Source organism: Ambystoma mexicanum, chromosome 5p (assembly GCF_040938575.1).
Source record: "Ambystoma mexicanum isolate Mex_15411 chromosome 5p, UKY_AmexF1_1, whole genome shotgun sequence".
In the NCBI taxonomy this organism is placed as follows: domain Eukaryota; kingdom Metazoa; phylum Chordata; class Amphibia; order Caudata; family Ambystomatidae; genus Ambystoma; species Ambystoma mexicanum.
The window spans coordinates 841,224,503-841,241,572 of record NC_090930.1 but is presented as its reverse complement, the minus strand read 5'-3'; the positions used below and the strand labels follow the sequence as shown (position 1 = coordinate 841,241,572).

The 17,070-nt window shown below is 43.1% G+C and overlaps 1 protein-coding gene across 4 annotated transcripts in view; it reads left to right on the top strand.

Annotated features, from left to right (window-relative positions):
• ELMO1 (engulfment and cell motility 1) overlaps positions 1-17,070 on the top strand; it is a 2,216,232-nt gene that overhangs the window by 696,305 nt on the left and 1,502,857 nt on the right. The gene's annotated exons all lie outside the window — the stretch shown is intronic.

Below are 17,070 nucleotides of genomic sequence, written 5' to 3'. Positions count from 1 at the left end.
AAAAAAGTCGGCTTTCTTTTCTTACCGGTGTACGCGGAGTGGTTTCAGGCAGCGCCTTCTCCTCGCGTCGTGTTTGCGCCCTTGTTCGCAGGGCAGTTGGGATGGAGTCCGACATGATTGATGTGTCCTGGCTCACCAACTCGCCGAACAGCCAAACAGCAGGGATTTCTCAGCCCTTCTCTCCTCAGGGCTTAACGCCGCAAGGGCGGTGGAGGCGGCCACTTGTAGTCAGCTGCTGAGAGTCAGCTGAGTTGTTTAAAGGCACACGCACCTCCTCTTCTCCACTCCGGGTAACAGCCAAACAGCAGGGATTTCTCAGCCCTTCTCTCCTCAGGGCTTAATGGATTTCTATTGTCAGTCTTGATGTTGTCCCGATAATGAGGCCAGATAGAGTCAACTCTCACCTGACTAATCAACTCTTTCAGAGAGTGTAAAAGGTCAGACACCCAGGCACACTCTGAGCAAGCTGGCGATGCTGAACGGACCATGAAGACCAGAAGGAGAAGTCGGCAACTGGGAGAACCTTGGGAAGGCAGAAGTGGGGAATGGACTGCCAAGACACTAAAGCCTGTGAGTACAAAAGGGGCTACAGTGTGGCAGGGGAGCAGTACCCTAGGGACCTAAAACTCCAGCTACACATGTCTGGTAGTGGTTAAATCAGTGTTTGCTCCCTGGGTGAGTTCCAGAAACCCAGGTAGTTGAGGGGCAGGTGTTGGGACCTTGACCTCAAGTGAATCCTCATTGAGGACCTGCTAACACCTCATCACTGAGGGTAAAATATGGTGACCATGTGACTCGAGGGAAGTTAAGGCGGGATAACCTGTTGTGTCAAGAACGTTTTGTAAATCCCAAAGGTGCCTGTAACTGGCGAAATGGCAACAAAACCTTGAATGTGCATTTTGGGACTTGTAGTCCAAAAGAGCAAAGCTGTGAGACAGAATGGTCTGGCACCGCGTGTGTGCCCAATCGAAGGTCATTGGAAGGTATCCAGCTGAGAAGAGGCAGAAGTGAAAATGAAAGAATTGTAAAGAGTTGTAAATTGAAGTGGTCATGCAACGGGTCAAGCAAAATCCCACGGGCAGTGATTTTGACGATTTTCAGCGCTATTACTGCTGGCGCTAATAGTGCCTGCAGTAATAGCGCGAAAATTCCCCATTGGGCCCAATGGGGAATTCCCGAATGGACCCAATGGGGAATGGGAACCCACTGTTTCTCCAAACCCGTGATCTGGCACTTATAGCGCCGGGGGTTTGGCGTAGGGCTAATTGCGCTCAACTCGTGATGAGGCCCTTAGAATGGCAAAGAGACTTTGGCACAGAAGATCCTGATACTGAGATATTGAACTGTACGAGTAACAAAAGGAACTACAAGTACAAGAAGTCACTGGGAAAGAAGGTAGTATAAAGTGAACTTCTGTTTGAAGGTGGAGGAAGCCTGTATTCTGACAAAGGTAGTCTGCGTTTCACAAGCAAAGTGAACTTTGTTTGAAGGCGGAGGAAGTCTGTGTTTTGACAAGAGATGTTTCTTTTGAGAATACTTTTTTGTTTCTTAAAGACTTTGTCAGAGTGGTGTGAGACCACCTGAACCATTGAACTGTGTCCTCGTGCTGAGGAAGCCAGAGTGTGCAGAAGGCTCGAGCGTGCTACCTTGTCCCGTGATGAAAGCGTGGGGAAGAGAGCCCAACTGCTCAACTGTCCTGACATATTGTTTCTTGAACACTTTCCCTTTTTTGTATATATGACTATCCCACACCATTTCATTTTGTATTTACAGGTAAGGATTGGGAATAGGTTTATTAGCATAGGCCCTTTTATTTTGACAGTCGACTAGCACTGCGTTATTATTTGATTGTTGTAGCTTGCTACCATCCTTAGATTTAGGTTTAGATAGGCGTTTAACCAACCCTTTCTAATTCAATAAACCCCTTTGAACTGCGTCTCATTTGTGTCGGTCTTCATTGATGATACCAAGCCTTTCCTTACAACTCATCTGGTGATATTAAGAAGGGTGGGAAACACTTATAAATCCAAAACCTAGGCTGAGGTAAAGAAAAGGCTTAGGGGAACCCCCTTGAAATCCTCAATGGAGAGCTGGACTGAAGAAGAAGTCAGGAACCCCTTCAAACCTGCAGCTGATAGTTGTGATAACCCTTATTAGTACCCGGCGAGGGCACAATCAGAATGAAAGAGCCATTCTGATTGGCCCTCGCCGAGGCATTACCCAGCTGGGAATCCCTCGTTTGGGATTCCACGGCCATTGTCCTCGGTGGGGGGAGGGGGGGGTTCGGGGCAGGGTCCGGGGCAGCCCCTCAGACAATGAGGACGCTCGAAGCGGGGCTATACCCACCCCGAACCTCAACACAGCTGGAGGCTGCCATTGTCCCCCGCCGGGTACCCAGGTAGGTTATTTTTTTATGTTTTTCCCTCCCGTCCTCCCAACCCCACTTAGCTTCTTTCCTGTCCTCTTACGGGAACGGACGCTCTGGGAACACTTCTGTTCCGAGCGCGTCAGCTCCCGATGGCCGCCATGGAAAGGGAAAACGGATTCCGTTTTCCCTTTCCCGGCGGCCATTATCTTGGTCATTTTCTTTTTTTTTTCTGTCCCGAAACACTGCAGCGTTTCGGGAGTGAAAAAATGCTTTTAGTGCCTCGGGCAGGCAGATATTGCAGGCCAGTGTACTAATAGCTATATGCCCCTGGCGGCAGGGCCATTACTGACTCTGGTAATGCCCTGGGGCCTTCATTATAACTATGGGCCAGAGGCATTACCTGAGTCAGTAATGCCCCCGCCGCTCGGGGCATATTACTTTATTAAAACATGTTATTTCCCTGAGAGTCACATTCCTTAGTTCAGTTTCCCAAAGCACTACGCTGACACATATGAGTACCCATCTTGCCAAATGTAATTGGTGCAGACTTTACCTGTTTTTGGCCATCCTTTGAATTCATCCCAAATGGAAAAACACTCTTCTCGAGGGAAACGATGGTTCTGGCTGGTCTGTTGATACAGCCATTGGCTAGTGATATTTGACTTTTGGCAAGTAAGACATGGTGTGCTGTGTGTATGTACAGAATTGAGGTGGCAGTTGACATTTTATGGGTAGCTTGCAACTTGATTTTTTTCACCATGCTGCCACCTATGCAGCACCCTTTGCTTCATACAGTATCCGGCGGATGGACACCATTTGTTTTAGCTTCTATATGGACATAAACCTTTTAGCTGTAACAATTAACAAATGTTCAACGTCATGTAGATGTGACTGCTATTGGGAGAACAAGCATGATTAACCATATTCTAGCAAACTAGAGAGATTCGTGTGTATAATCCCACACCATTGCTTATCTTCCAAAAAACATCCCCATTCTGTTATTTTACTGGGATTGATACCCCACACTGCTGCCATTTGCGTTTCCTCCAAATGCTCTGGCAGATTTGAAAGCGAAAGGGTGAGACCGGAAAATGCAAGACAGCTTTGCTCTTGTTGATGCGTGCAGCCCCAAAATACCACGATCTCTAAATGTCTGTCTGTTCTAGGTGTTTTGTGTCAACAAGTCAATTGCAGAGGGACTTTTGTGTCCAGAGGTTTCATGTCTGTTGCAAGGACTATTACATTGCTGTGTGTGATGGGCTTAGTACATATGCGTAGAGCGTGTCAGCATAGAGGTTGAGGATGTCAGTGGAGTGTCTGATGGGCAACTTGGAACATCCATCTGGTGATGTCATAGTGACTTCTTGATAGGGGTGCTCAAGCTCCATGGTTTGAGCTGATACGTCAGACAGTTGGCAGCGTGCAATAGCAGGTCCTGGATTAGAGCGTGGGAACGCAGGGATGAGTGTAAGACATATATAGTCCATGTAGCAGTGGATACCAAGTAGAAAGTACATGAGAATGGTTCTCAAGAGAGTTCAGTGTATGGAGTCCTGGTGATATCCCTGTTCCATTAGGTCCTAGTTTAATATCTAGAAGCCAGACATGTGAATTACTTTGCACTTTGTCGTATCTGGTTGCAGATAACGGATCCAGATACACATTGTGACTTGGTATGTGATGCTTTTAAACGAGGAGTGTTTTTATATGGACAATTTAAATGAAATGATTGAAGATTAATGAATGAATGATTTATGTAGATGAAATTGGTTATTAATGTTTTTAAATTATTCATTGTATGGTAATAATGTATTGACGAATTTGTTTCTTAATTTAAATTTATGAAACGTTCTTTATGAACTAAACCCAATAAAATAAATTGAAAAAACATATAAGAATTAATTTGAGCATCAGGGAGAAGAAAAATCACATTACAGCACTAATTACATTAGGCACAAGGGGGTGAAATCACCAAGGAGCATATTACAGTGGAACACCGAAGTGCAAAACCACAGTGCGGCAAATGTACAGTGGAACACGGAAGCAAACTAACAGTGAGCACATGGGTGCAAATCCCAGTGTGCAGAATCACAGTGGGGAACATGGGAACAATAGGGCAGGGCATGACATGGCATGAAAGGAATAATAAAGTATAAGACGTCACAGCAAAGCATGAAAATGCCTTACAAGAGATAACCTCCTCTCCTTGCACTCCTTCCACTGGCCTCTGCCGATAGCTCACATTTAATCACGCTCTCCTTCTCTCTCACGCTAGCTTGCACTGTCTCTCTTACTCCACCTCTCTCGTATGCACTCTCTCTCTGTCGATACAATGTGCACTGTGTATAACACAGATCTGGGAATTGGCAAATGCAGAGACGGGGTAGACTGTGAACCTCATTCCTTACTCTAAGCAAAGGAATTAACCTTTAGATTCAGAGATGTGGCTTCATGAGAGATGCCTGAGAAGCTATTGGTTTGCTTGTACTACTTCTCAACCACAGGCGATCTTTCTCACTGTCTATGTCTCCCTTCTTGAGCTCTAGACCTCATAGGTTCCTTCTAGAGCCTTAATCTAAAATCTGTGATTTCATCATAAAACATTCTATCGATTTTCTCTTAATTTCAAATTCATCAAAATGTCCCAATTTTTCCAAAATGTTCTTTAAAAAAGAATCACATTTTTTTTAAATTATTTATTTGTACATTTTACAAAACAGCAAGGAACAGTTAACAGTAAAAAGTAAAACAATATATTTACATGCAGATAAGAGAATAAATATTTACAAACTCAGAACCAGTACATTTTTTGAAATTCATCCCAAATTTTTGTATACAAGTTAAGCTTCCCTTGTTTCCTATAAATCACTCTCTTCATGTGGGCAAGAGAGGTCATCTCCTCAATCCAATCCACCATCGTCAGAGCAATCCGAGATTTCCAGCTCCTTAATATCATCTTTTTGCATATACAAGCCCCCCTGAACAACATTTTTTTCTGAGAGACTGAAAGATCTTCAAGCAACTCATCACAACCTAAAACCATCGTTTTGAAATCCAGAGCAATATCCCGATTTAAAATTCGCAGGCAAATGCTACATACATCTTGATACAATCTGCAGACCCGTGTACAGTCCCAGATCATATGCTCTATACTACCCACTCCATTACCACAGTTCCAGCAGTTAACAGAATCCATCAAACCTCTCTTCATCAATCTTTCTGGACTCCAGTACTCTGTTGAGGATTTTAATTTGTCTTGAACGTTCTTCCAAGTTTATCGGATAATGTGCAGTGTGATATTTTATATATTTATATAATAATATAAATATAATAATAATAAAATAACTGTACAAATAATCACATTTGTGTGTGTACAATTGTTGTAAGTCTCCTGTTTTGGTGAGGGACTCGCCCCCACAGCATGATATTTTCTTTTCCCACTCCTCCAGTACCAGGCATTTTGAAGCAGAACTGTAAAGACGCTAACTCCAAAAAAGGCCCCTGCCATCAGGATGTCACAGCTTTACACACCTCAAGCAACCGCTGTATATGATATGGTATTTGTAACGCTCCTGTACACAAGTGTTTCAAGGCGCAATGAGGCAAGGGAGGGGAACAAAGGGAGGACAAGACAACGATTTTACTAGGCCTGGTGACATTGTGATCGTGCAAGTGCAGGGCAGAGGGAAGGGGGAAAAGTGCCAGGGCAAGGGGAGGAGGAGTAAGTGCAAGACACAGGATCAAACATCAAAGAAAAAGAAGTGCAACCAGCAGGTGGCAGTGCGAGGTTAGGTGCAGACAACAGTGTCGGAAAAGTGCAGGTAGGGGGGGACCTTAGGGATGCAGATACAGACCCAAGTTCAGGGTTGCCCGGAGGCAGTGCAGGGTTGCAACTGGGAGGGCAGGGACCTGGGCCTGTGGTTCAGAGGGTAACCAGGTTACCAGTGCAGTATCAGAAATGAGATCAGCAGGGAAGAGGAAGAGAGAATGCAGAAGCAAAGAAGAAAGTCTTGAGATGTTTCCCGAACCAGAGTTGGTTCTGCTCAAGTTTCAGAGAGGGGCTGTTCCAGAGCGAGGCGCCAGCCTAAGAGAGAGATCTGCCCCCAACTTGTCGCTTGGAAAGCCCTACCTGTACACTTCAGAACCCTGGGTTTCCACAGTCTCCATTCGAAGAGTCCATGCTTGCAATCTTGCAGAGTCAGACCGAGGATCCTCTGTGAAAGGGTACATCGTAATTATATTTTTTCTTTTCCTCTATACCCCCTCGTAACATTTTAACAAGTTCAGCCATTTGATTTTGATATCCTTCAGCAGCTCCAGATTGTGCCATCATCAAGTTCCATATAGTTGTGGTTGTCTCTCACCACTTTTTGGGGGGTGAAGGAATATCGGTAACCCCTTTGCTACCCTCCTGGGATCACACACCTGTCAGTTTCCTAACTGTAATAGCCCATCTTTGCGATCACAATATAGTTTGCACTAGAAAACCCTCTCCTAAAAGCTTTCTTGACAAGACCTTCTCTCATACCTTGATTTACCACCCAAAACGGATACATACCAGGAACCCGGATATTTCACTTTCATCACAAGCAGGGTTTAGCCCATCGCTATATGTGGGGTGAAGTATCATTTTAACACCTCCAGCATACAACTACCCAGTCCTTTCCTTAAACGCTCCATTCTTTTGAATTCCATAGGCAGGGGTAAAAACGTCAACTTGAAAGTTACTTGCCCCGCCAATTCATAAACACGTACATCATTTTGTACTCACTTGTGGCGAGTTGAAATGTTGTTGCCTGATAGAAGACTTCTTCTGCCTCGTATGACGCACACTTGTAAGTTCTCCATAATTTCTCTTGAGATTAGTTGTACTGTAAAGATTTTAGTTAAACAAGTTTGTCTCCTTGTTAGATCAGTTTATTTGTGTTTGGATTCCTTTCATTGGACTAGCTGAAAATGTGCTGTGCTGGAAAATGTATTTGCTTTCCAAATCTCAGAGGCCTTCTTCATCCGACGGGAACAGGTAAATGTTAGGGCAGATACGCCTTGTGGGAGTTTCACCATGGCTGGCATCGGAGGAATGCAGTGCAGTTATCTTAACAGTTGTACACCCACGACACAGAACTGTTAGCTAGCAGACAAAGCAGTTGGAAATAGTGCACAGTTTAAAGCAATGCTTGTTTGACAGAATTAAAGTCTTTTGTGATCTCCCACACACTTGGAAAGTGCCTTCCGAAATGGAGGCATAATACACATTAAATATAGATTTCTGTTCCTGGTGGAAATGTCACCGATTGCAGAGGTTAAAAAAGCAGAGAAAGCATGTGTTATTCTATTCATTTTACTGCACTAAATATTTCTGTTCATGGTGAAAATGACTTGCAGTGCAGGGTTTGGAAAGGCAGAGGAACCAAGTGTTAAGAGTGTATTCACTTTACAGGTACATTATCATTGCTGAAAGTCTCTGCATCAAGAATTAACATTTTCAAATCGTGACTGCTTGTACTCGGGGCCCAATGCTACATAACTTAATAATACTTCACAAAAAGGACTTTACACTACTTTGCCTTTTGGTTGGATTAGGAGTGTTTACGGAGGAATTTGATAAATGGGCTCCATGTTAAGTAGTAGTCACCTTGATGGGTTTTTTCATAAGACCCCTACTTATAGGATAATCATATGCCAGTTTGACAATGATATTCCACAAACTTTCCGGACAAATTAATAATTCACCTCTTAATAAAAACCGGTCTACTTTCAGATAATTGATCTGTTACTCTGTTTCCCCAAAATGAACCCTTTATGTCCTTCTAGCATAGATTTACTCACCTCTCCCAGAATATCATCCTATATACCTCGCTTAACCATTCCTTCGCCTCCACAACGTCTGCAATTCTATCTTGAATATTCACTGCTCCTGGTTCCTAATCACCTGCTTCATGCTCTGTTGTTTCTTCTATAGATGCCTTGAGAGATAAATATGCCACCTCATTATCCTTTGCGAATAGCAACTCAAGTATCGCATTCTAAAATAAATTGCTCACCAAATATTAAACCTGTTCTTGTCTTTGTAGTACCTAAAGCCTGTATAGTAAACCACTGCTGCAAAGGTTAATGATCCCTCCTTAGCAGGGGTCAAGTCCTAAAAATGTAAGCGGGGGGGGGGACTCGTCAACAAACGCAATGGGATGTGACGTCGCCAGGAATTAACATATCAAGGTGAAATATGCACATTAAATTGGCTTTGCATAACCACCCAAATTGCACAGGACGAATGTCATTTGCCTTTCATAAAATCAACACACACACAAAACCAAGACAGGATATTCTCTTCTAATAGTGTTTTTGAAAACATTAAAATGTGTGCAAACTCCAAGAACCAATACAAATGCTTTCCCTGGGACTTGCAGTACCGAAATAGGATATTTCACCTTTAGTTATTTGTTATTTTTGATCAGGGTATATAGTGCAATGGTGAAGTGTCCGGCCTACAAACCTGACGACTTGATCCCAGAGGTCTGCTTTAATTCATAAATTCAAAGAGGACATCCAATGTTTCTCTTTTAGCTGGGGGGGGGGACTGAGTCCACCCTCTGAATAAAGTGGGGGTACTGTCCCCCCCCGCGTGTACCCTCGACTTGAGCCCTGCTCCTTAGCACGCTTGAAATGTAACTTTAAAATATGTTGATCTCCAACAGTCTATGGTTGCTCTCTTGATCCCCAAACACTTGAATGCACTGCAGACGCTATGGACATTCAAGTGAACCCTGATTCTGATCATGCACTCCCCCCAAATCATGATCTCATGCATACGCCATCTTAATAGTGTTCGGCCCTCCATCCTCTCGCTGCAATGAGGTGTATAACATGTTATGTGGGTGTCTTACATGCATGTTCAGACTGTCAGAAAAACACAGTCCACTGTCCAATCAAATGATTCTCCTTTCTCTAACATCACACATAACACTGGGTTTCACTGAAAAACCTTCTTTGAACTTGCAATAATAATCGATTAGTTCCAAGAATTATATGATCTGTTCTTTAATTGCTGGGTCCTTGGACATAAAAAGTGCTTGAACTAATTGAGGTTTAAGTCTTGCACCTTCCTCTGTCCCAGAAATGACAACTGGTGAACCCTGGTGCCATTACCTCTTCACCTCCATCCGCTCTTCAGACAATTATCTTTGGTACAACATTCACTACACTGCCATCCCTCCTACTGTTACAAATCTGTACATATTGACCTGGAAATGCAGCACTACTGGGACACCACTAAACAGATTCTCTGCCACCTATTGAAAAACAGCTAACTCAAGAAATAGAAGGAGCAGCATATATTTGCACCTGTAAGCACCCAGAGGAGAGCTCAATTATTGTGAACCTCTTGACTCTTCCAATGGTTACAAATACTTTGGGTATGGGATATGAAGAGGGTTCACACATATAACTCAGTTAAGGTCTCTGACATCAAATAAATATGCATCTTGGGTGACAGTTTTTGTGTGATTGTGGGGGGCAATGATTTGCTGGCCTTTTTAGGTTTTGTGACCCGTAACCATTCTAGTTCTACTCAAACCTTCTTCCTCACGGTCACAGACCTAACTTTTTGTACAAGATCTCTTCAGCGCTGTTCTTTGCTGAAAACCCTTTGCTTCTCTATTTGGCTAGTAAAAACTCACTTGCCCCGGATTCATATCAATTTTTAATGCTCCTCAATCCTTGTCCATACACATACATTCTGCAATAATGTGTTTGTATGTAATCCTTAGTATTTCTTTCACGTACACCGCAACATGTATGTATACCCACCCATAGCATTTGGCCTGATAACCCACTCCAGAGGGCTTTGTAATTGCTTCTGCATGTTTCTTTGAATACATCGAGCAGCGCCAGAATGCATGGTGACCCTGAAAGTTCACCACCAGACTGCGCACCATCCCACCAATATAAACATCTGTACTGTACATCCTTGCCCTGTAAAAACACTTGATCATTTCCCTCCTTTTCCTCTTGCCCCATCTTCTCATTGGCAGTTTTCTTTTAGCTTACTTGCAGCTTCATATTGCTCCTGGAAAACAGTAGGGCAACTGGTCTGTCACGCTTAGAAGATGCATTATGATAGCTTGTTTAGGATGCTTAGAAGACCTATTATGGCAACCCGGCTAGTGTGCCTAGAAGACTCTCTCACACAGACACCCTGATCAAAAAGTGACATCAACATAAAAGGTCCATCCAAGCCTCAAGCTATGTATAAACGCACCCCACTGTGGACATCTGCCACTGGCTGGCTACCCACCCGCACGCATCAGAACGCAGCAACGACCTATGACAAATGTGGTCTAGCTGGGCACATAATGTTCGCTTCTATTACACCAGACTAAGCCTCAACACCTCTGCCATCAGAAGACAGCAATGACCTACGACAAATATTCGGTCCTGCTGGACACAGTGTCTCTTGGACTCGCCTGACCTCCCTCAGTACCCTTCCACATGCCTGATGTTCTGGGTTGCTTACTGGAGCCTGGCCAGCCCATCTAATTTCTTATCTTAGCCAAATGCACACACTCAAGCCTTTTCTGAGAATGTTCCCATACTCTGGACTTTGGTCTCCGAGGGCGTTCCCACCACAAGCCCGTTGAGACCATATTTATGGGAAAAGGTGCTATATAAATGACCACTACTACTACTTTACATGCTTTGGTGTAGAGCCCTTTCCTTGGGACACTTGGACACTGAGCTTCAATGGCTGGCGACACCCTTGTCCCATAGATGCATGTATTTCTAACCCACATCTGAACCATGTTCATTTGAAGTCCTTCCCGATGGTGGAAGGTTGGCTCAAGCTACTCACCCCTATTTCGTCAGCCATCCTTTCGCCACAACTTTCGTTAGTGAATTAACGGTTCACAGCATTGGTTAGCATTTGTATCACATCCCCTGCATTTGTGGAATGGGCCTGTTTAACACACCTTAATGTTGGCTTTATGGCTATAGTTATTGCTAATTCTTCCTCTTGCGTGTAGTCCTTTGCTCACCACAACCTCTCCTGAAAGTTTTTGTTAGCGATTTACTTTTTAAGCGGATGTCTTTACACTTGAAGCTTGTGCTCTTGAAAAAATATATATTTTTCTAGCAAAACAGTTTCTGTATGGATATTTGATATATCGCCTCTCCGCGACTTCGTCCTCTGGCTACGAAGCATGTATAAGTTGTAAATGCTCATTGATTCTCACACCTTTGGTGCCTAAACAGTGTATTAGAGGCGCATACATTTGATACTCTGCAAACTGCTTCATCCCTCCCTCGCACTGGATGTAGCAAATCTTTCCAATCCTTCGACGTAGGGAAGGATCCCTAGGTAAGGGCAGGACACATGGGATATGCATACGATTCTGCTTAGTGCGTGGTTTGCACAAAAGGTGTCCAGGAATATTTCTTTGCAGTTGAGCAATCTCCAATATCATATTTCGCTTCTTACTTTCTTGTTCTTCTCAATTCCTCGTGTGTGTGACGGGTTCAAGTACACAGCACCAGTCTGCTTTGAGTAAGATACTTCTTGTATTGCTGTATAAATGCAAACGTGTGGCCTAAGTTGGAAAAAAGGTAAAACGTACTGTTTATTTTTTTGTGTGCAAGGTTGTCTTCATCAGGCGGACTTCACCTTTGTTTTTAAAGTTGATCAGCATTAGTATCTCTTTCCTCTCTGAATGGAAGTATATTTTACTCAGTGTCTCTCCTAGTTAAGTTCTTGTAGTTTTCTGCTTTGGTGCAAGGGTCTTTATACACTGGTGGAATCGATGGCCATTTGCTTTTCTATCCCACAGTGTGAATGTCCGCCTCCTCCACCTTGGGCATGCACCTCTTCCCTTCTCCTTATCCACACATTTGGACCATGGATTTTCCTGCACTTGTTCTGTATCTGGTTGGTATTGTCTGAACCACGATTCCCAAAGCGTAGGTCTTCCCTTTTCTTGACATTTTTTTAATTAATGTTTTTATTTAGTTCATATGGTTTACATAAACCTTACACACAATCACAATTTTATCAATCCATGAATCCACTTCAATTAAACAAGTTAAAATCATCTCTTACGATTCATAAATAGTGAATACAAAAATGTTTACAAGCCAATACCATAAAAAGACAGCAGCCAAGAGAAGAGAAACACCTAGCCGCTTTGTGAGATAAAAACTATCCTTTTTAAAAAATCATAAGGGCACAGGTCAACTTTAGAGGGTCTACAGAAATCACCAGAATGTTCCCTAAACACACAGGAAAGGTTTGAGACATTCGCCAAAACATAAAATGCAAGCTTTAGATAAAACGGGGCATACCATAATGACATGCTTCAAAATCTCAAAAGCCATACTGCAGAATCTACAGTAGGCCTCAACTCGTTTTCCCTGAGCTGGGGTACTCCTCATTTCCAGTGGTTTCCATAGATTAAACCTGCATTGCATCATTGGGCTCTTTTCAAATTTCGATGGCGATTGTGTCAAGTAGTGACTTCTCTTTTCCAGCTTTTTATGTTCCATAACTATAATAGACAGTGACTTATAACGTTGTATACTGTCGCATGTTAACCACCAGTTCTGGGGTTTCATTATTCTCTTAGCCTTTGCTGAGTCTTCTAAAAAAACGATTCCAGGGTAAATAACTGGCAGCAAGTATTGATTTGCATGTTCCTTTCAGAATAGGTTTATATCTTGTCACATAGTTCCTAAGTAGTTCGTAAAGCGAATCCGCAGGAGGTTTTTAAATATTTTTTATAAAGTATTAATCCCCTCAACAGAACATTAAAGTCAATTAAGATAAGTCCCAGCTCAAAGCGTATCACACAAACTGGGGCACAGTTAGGTAGTCCAAAGACATATTGCCAAATGAAGCCCTCAATTTTGGAAAAATCCAGGCTCAGCAATTCGACATAGGTTTCCACTCCATACAATAGTGTTGGGACTGCTTTCGCTTCGTAAAAAAAATGTAATGACACCATTTATAAAAAGCTTCTGCATTTTTATTCAGTAATCTCATCTGTACCCGTAATTGGCAAGCCTTCTCCTTGATGTGTTACACCAGGCACAAACGAGTTGCCCTGCAGTATTTTCTTGACATTGCCCTCGCTCCTGTGTCAGAAGTTGGTTCAGTTATCGTCACTACTCAGTTTACAGAGTGTTAGAATCACAGCTCCCAGAAGGCAATTCCCCTAAGCTTCTCTTGGCTTTGTCACTGCCACTGTGCTAGGTCAGTGGACTGCTAGAACTTCAACTCTCAATGTCTAATTTTTCTACTTTTCCCTCGGCTTAGTCAGTGTCACTGCACTAGGCTTTTGGTGCTTTGAAGCCACAACTCCTAACTTGCAAGTATCCTCCTATAGTTATTTCCTACTCATCCCCGTGCTCTTCATGGGGTCCTGTTAGTCTCGTGCCGAAACTTCCATCGCCTCAGCTCCTCTCCTTTGTCTCTAGATCTCTCAGAATTGATTCGAGATCTTGCACAAGTAACTTTTTCTAAGCTCTCCTAGCCTTACACCTGCTGATTCAGCTGTGTGCCGGGAGCAGCTTTCTCTCACTCTCGGTTGTCTTCTCTACCACAAGCCTGTTTCTGATTCTCCTGCTCTTTTTATCTTCTCCAGAGGTTTTTGTGGGCTTGAAACCTTTGTCAGGCTGCTTTATGATGGTGGCTCTCCAGAAAGTTGTAAATATGCATTTGAACAGCCTGGACAGCACTTGGCATAACAGGTCTTCTACCTTCCCACTCTATGCTTCCACCCATTTCTTGCATGGGTCTCGGATGAACATTATCGCTCTCGACTATACTCTTTTAAAATGGCACACTTCAGTTGTGGCTGCATTCTATGTCTTCGAACCACACCAGTCATGTCAATGTTCGTCTTCTGATCTTTGTGGCGGCAAAGAGGGTTATTTCTTAAAATCTTATAACAAGCATGTGCTCTCTGCAACAAAAGCATGATACAATGCTATGCTACTCTGTCATCTGCACCGTTATCTCCGTCATCGCAACAGCAACAACTATTTCTAATACAGTGTGCACTTGACTTTTGTTGCCGATGCTTCTTTAGAATGGCACTCTTTGCACAACCTCCAAGTGGTGGTCTGGTTTTCCATAAGAGCCTCTTAAGGCCCTCAAACGACAGACACATGGACATTGTATAATGGAACTGAAGGACCTATACACGTGTGCATGTCAGAAATTAAGTGTTTTCTCATTTTTCCAAATAGGTACATGTTCTGCGTGACGGGATACTTTTCTTGCGAACCGATTTACTCTTTGGTATCGGCATCCTGGAAATCAGCCAGTTGGAGCCCGCCTTGCAGGCTGGACATCCACGTATACAAAATTGCACTCGCGCCTCCTTTGTGAACAGGTGGCTGCTGTTACATGCTCCTCCTCTCCACTGCTAGATTCCGCTTACTGCTTTCAAATATTCCCACTGAGGGTGAAGAAGAGTTAATGGTGGGTTCTCCTTCTGATGCACCTCCAGTGCCAGTCAGTTCCCCGTCTCACCAGTGGCTCTGAGCATAAAAAGGTACATAAGGAAAGTGGCGTGTCTTGTGGTTCTCTTGGTCTTGTCGACAGTGTCAAAAATCCAGGTTGTTTTCCTGAAAACAGGCCACCTTTCCACCTGGGTGCATCAGCTCCACCTCTCTCGAGCAACTCCTGCCCGCTCCACGCATGGAGCCCTAGGATTGCAAGGTCTCCGCTGTGAAGGTACCATTCTTATAAGGATGCTATATTTGGACAAATGTTTTCATACACCAGGATTTCTATCACCAAGCATTTTTGGTTGAGATCACTTGAAGGTTCAACAACCTCCCTAACAATTGCTGTATTAAGAACTATTAAGAAAATTCTGTCGATAATAAATCAAAAAGGGCGAGTCGGGTTTTATGTCAGACTTCTTTCTTTTCCCTTCTTTCTTTTTTCCTTTCTTGTAATGCTGAGTTTTCTTTATTTCTATAATTGTTTTATTCATTTGCTTCTTATTATATGCAAATATGTTTTACATTGCGACTATTTGTGAAAGGCTTATTTTAAAACCATATCACAGGCATAAAAAAACATCTCCATTATAAACGTGTGCTCTTACTTTATTACACACAGAGCATCTTTACTGATGGATACACAACACCCTTCAACTTATCTGTGCACCTCTGCTTCTTTTCCTATGCTATTCCATGTCTATTTGCCCCACCCTCCCTATTCCCTGTCTGTGTGCCCACGCCCTCTTGCCCATTTCATGTCTCGTTGCCTAGCCATAGCCACTCCTCATTGTGTTTTTCCATGTCTGCCCAAGTGCCTAAACAATATAATTGCATCACTCCCCTCCTCCAGTCAGTCTCCCCATCCATGCCTCAGTGGTCCTTCCAAGCTGGGCCCTCTCTACCTGCTCTTCTGTGCCCTTTCCCCTACCTGTGTGGTTCCTAATGCACCCCTCAGTGACTCCCAATCCATACCTCTGTGCTCTTCCCTCTCCCTCGGCTTGTCCCCGATGAGAGCCTCTGTACTCCTCCTGCTTCATACTCTGTTCCCAGTCTGTGTGTCTCGGGGCCTCTCCATATTTTTCCTCCATGCTACTGTTCCTCTAAGTTCAGAATTGGTTAATGTTCTTGATAGCAGTGTGCTTCGACGCCATAAACTATGGCAGAAAGCACTATACAAATGCAAAATAATGTAACGGAGAATATAACAGAAGTGGAAGTTGTATGTAGAAAAAAATGTGTAAGATATTAACTGTAAAAGCACTCAAGTGTTCACCCTTTTGTGTTGTTCCTGTGCTTTATCTCGTGAAGGATCCATTGCTATGTTGTTGAAAGCACGGATTCTTAAATATATCCGAGCAGTTCCTAATGCAGATCTGGCCTTTCCTGATTTCTAAGACTTTATAGTTCACACTGCTGTAATTTAAAAGATTTAAAAATGTCATTGTATCGCTCAACTCTAGCTCATTTCAAGAGGAGGAAACGTGAAGAGTTGGATGCAAAATGGATTAATCGCCTTTGAACGTGTAGTGCCAATGGCTTAAAGAGTGATCCTGAACTTTGTGTATTTCTTTAGAAGTCCCACTTGCACTGTGCCTTTTCCATCTTTGAATGCTGCTGGGGCAAATGCTTTAACTGTTAAGTAGTTTGCTTGCTCTCTGCTTGATAGGCCATAGCGTTTTAGATAGTTATGCTGTACACTGAAAGAATTATGCATACTATGTCGAGTTGACATTTTTTAGATTTCTGTACCATATGCTATCTAATACTCATTTGTGTAATTCTGTTAATTTTGTGATACCCGATGAGCACACACTCTGTTAATATGCGAGTCTTTAAATTTTCAACATCTCCCTTCTAATTTTGAAAATTGTATTGCATATGTGTTATAATTGGGACAGGTTTGTGCCCTCACTATACCAGACCTGGCATGTGAACATAGATCTGGCTACTGTGCTATTCATAAAGAGAAATTGATTTGTTTGAGCTAAAAAAAATGCTATACAAGAGCGTCTGGACTCCTGGTGGCTGTGTTGTGCTTTCCAGTAGAGATGAGTGTTTTGGTTCTGTGGAGCGAGGCCATTACATTCTCCCTAAGCTCACAGCACTGCACGTTTTGGCCTTGACTCTACATGGGCTTAGAGGCTGTCTCGTTTGCTTTTGGAACCTCGATGCACAGTTGTATTTTATTTTGAAATACT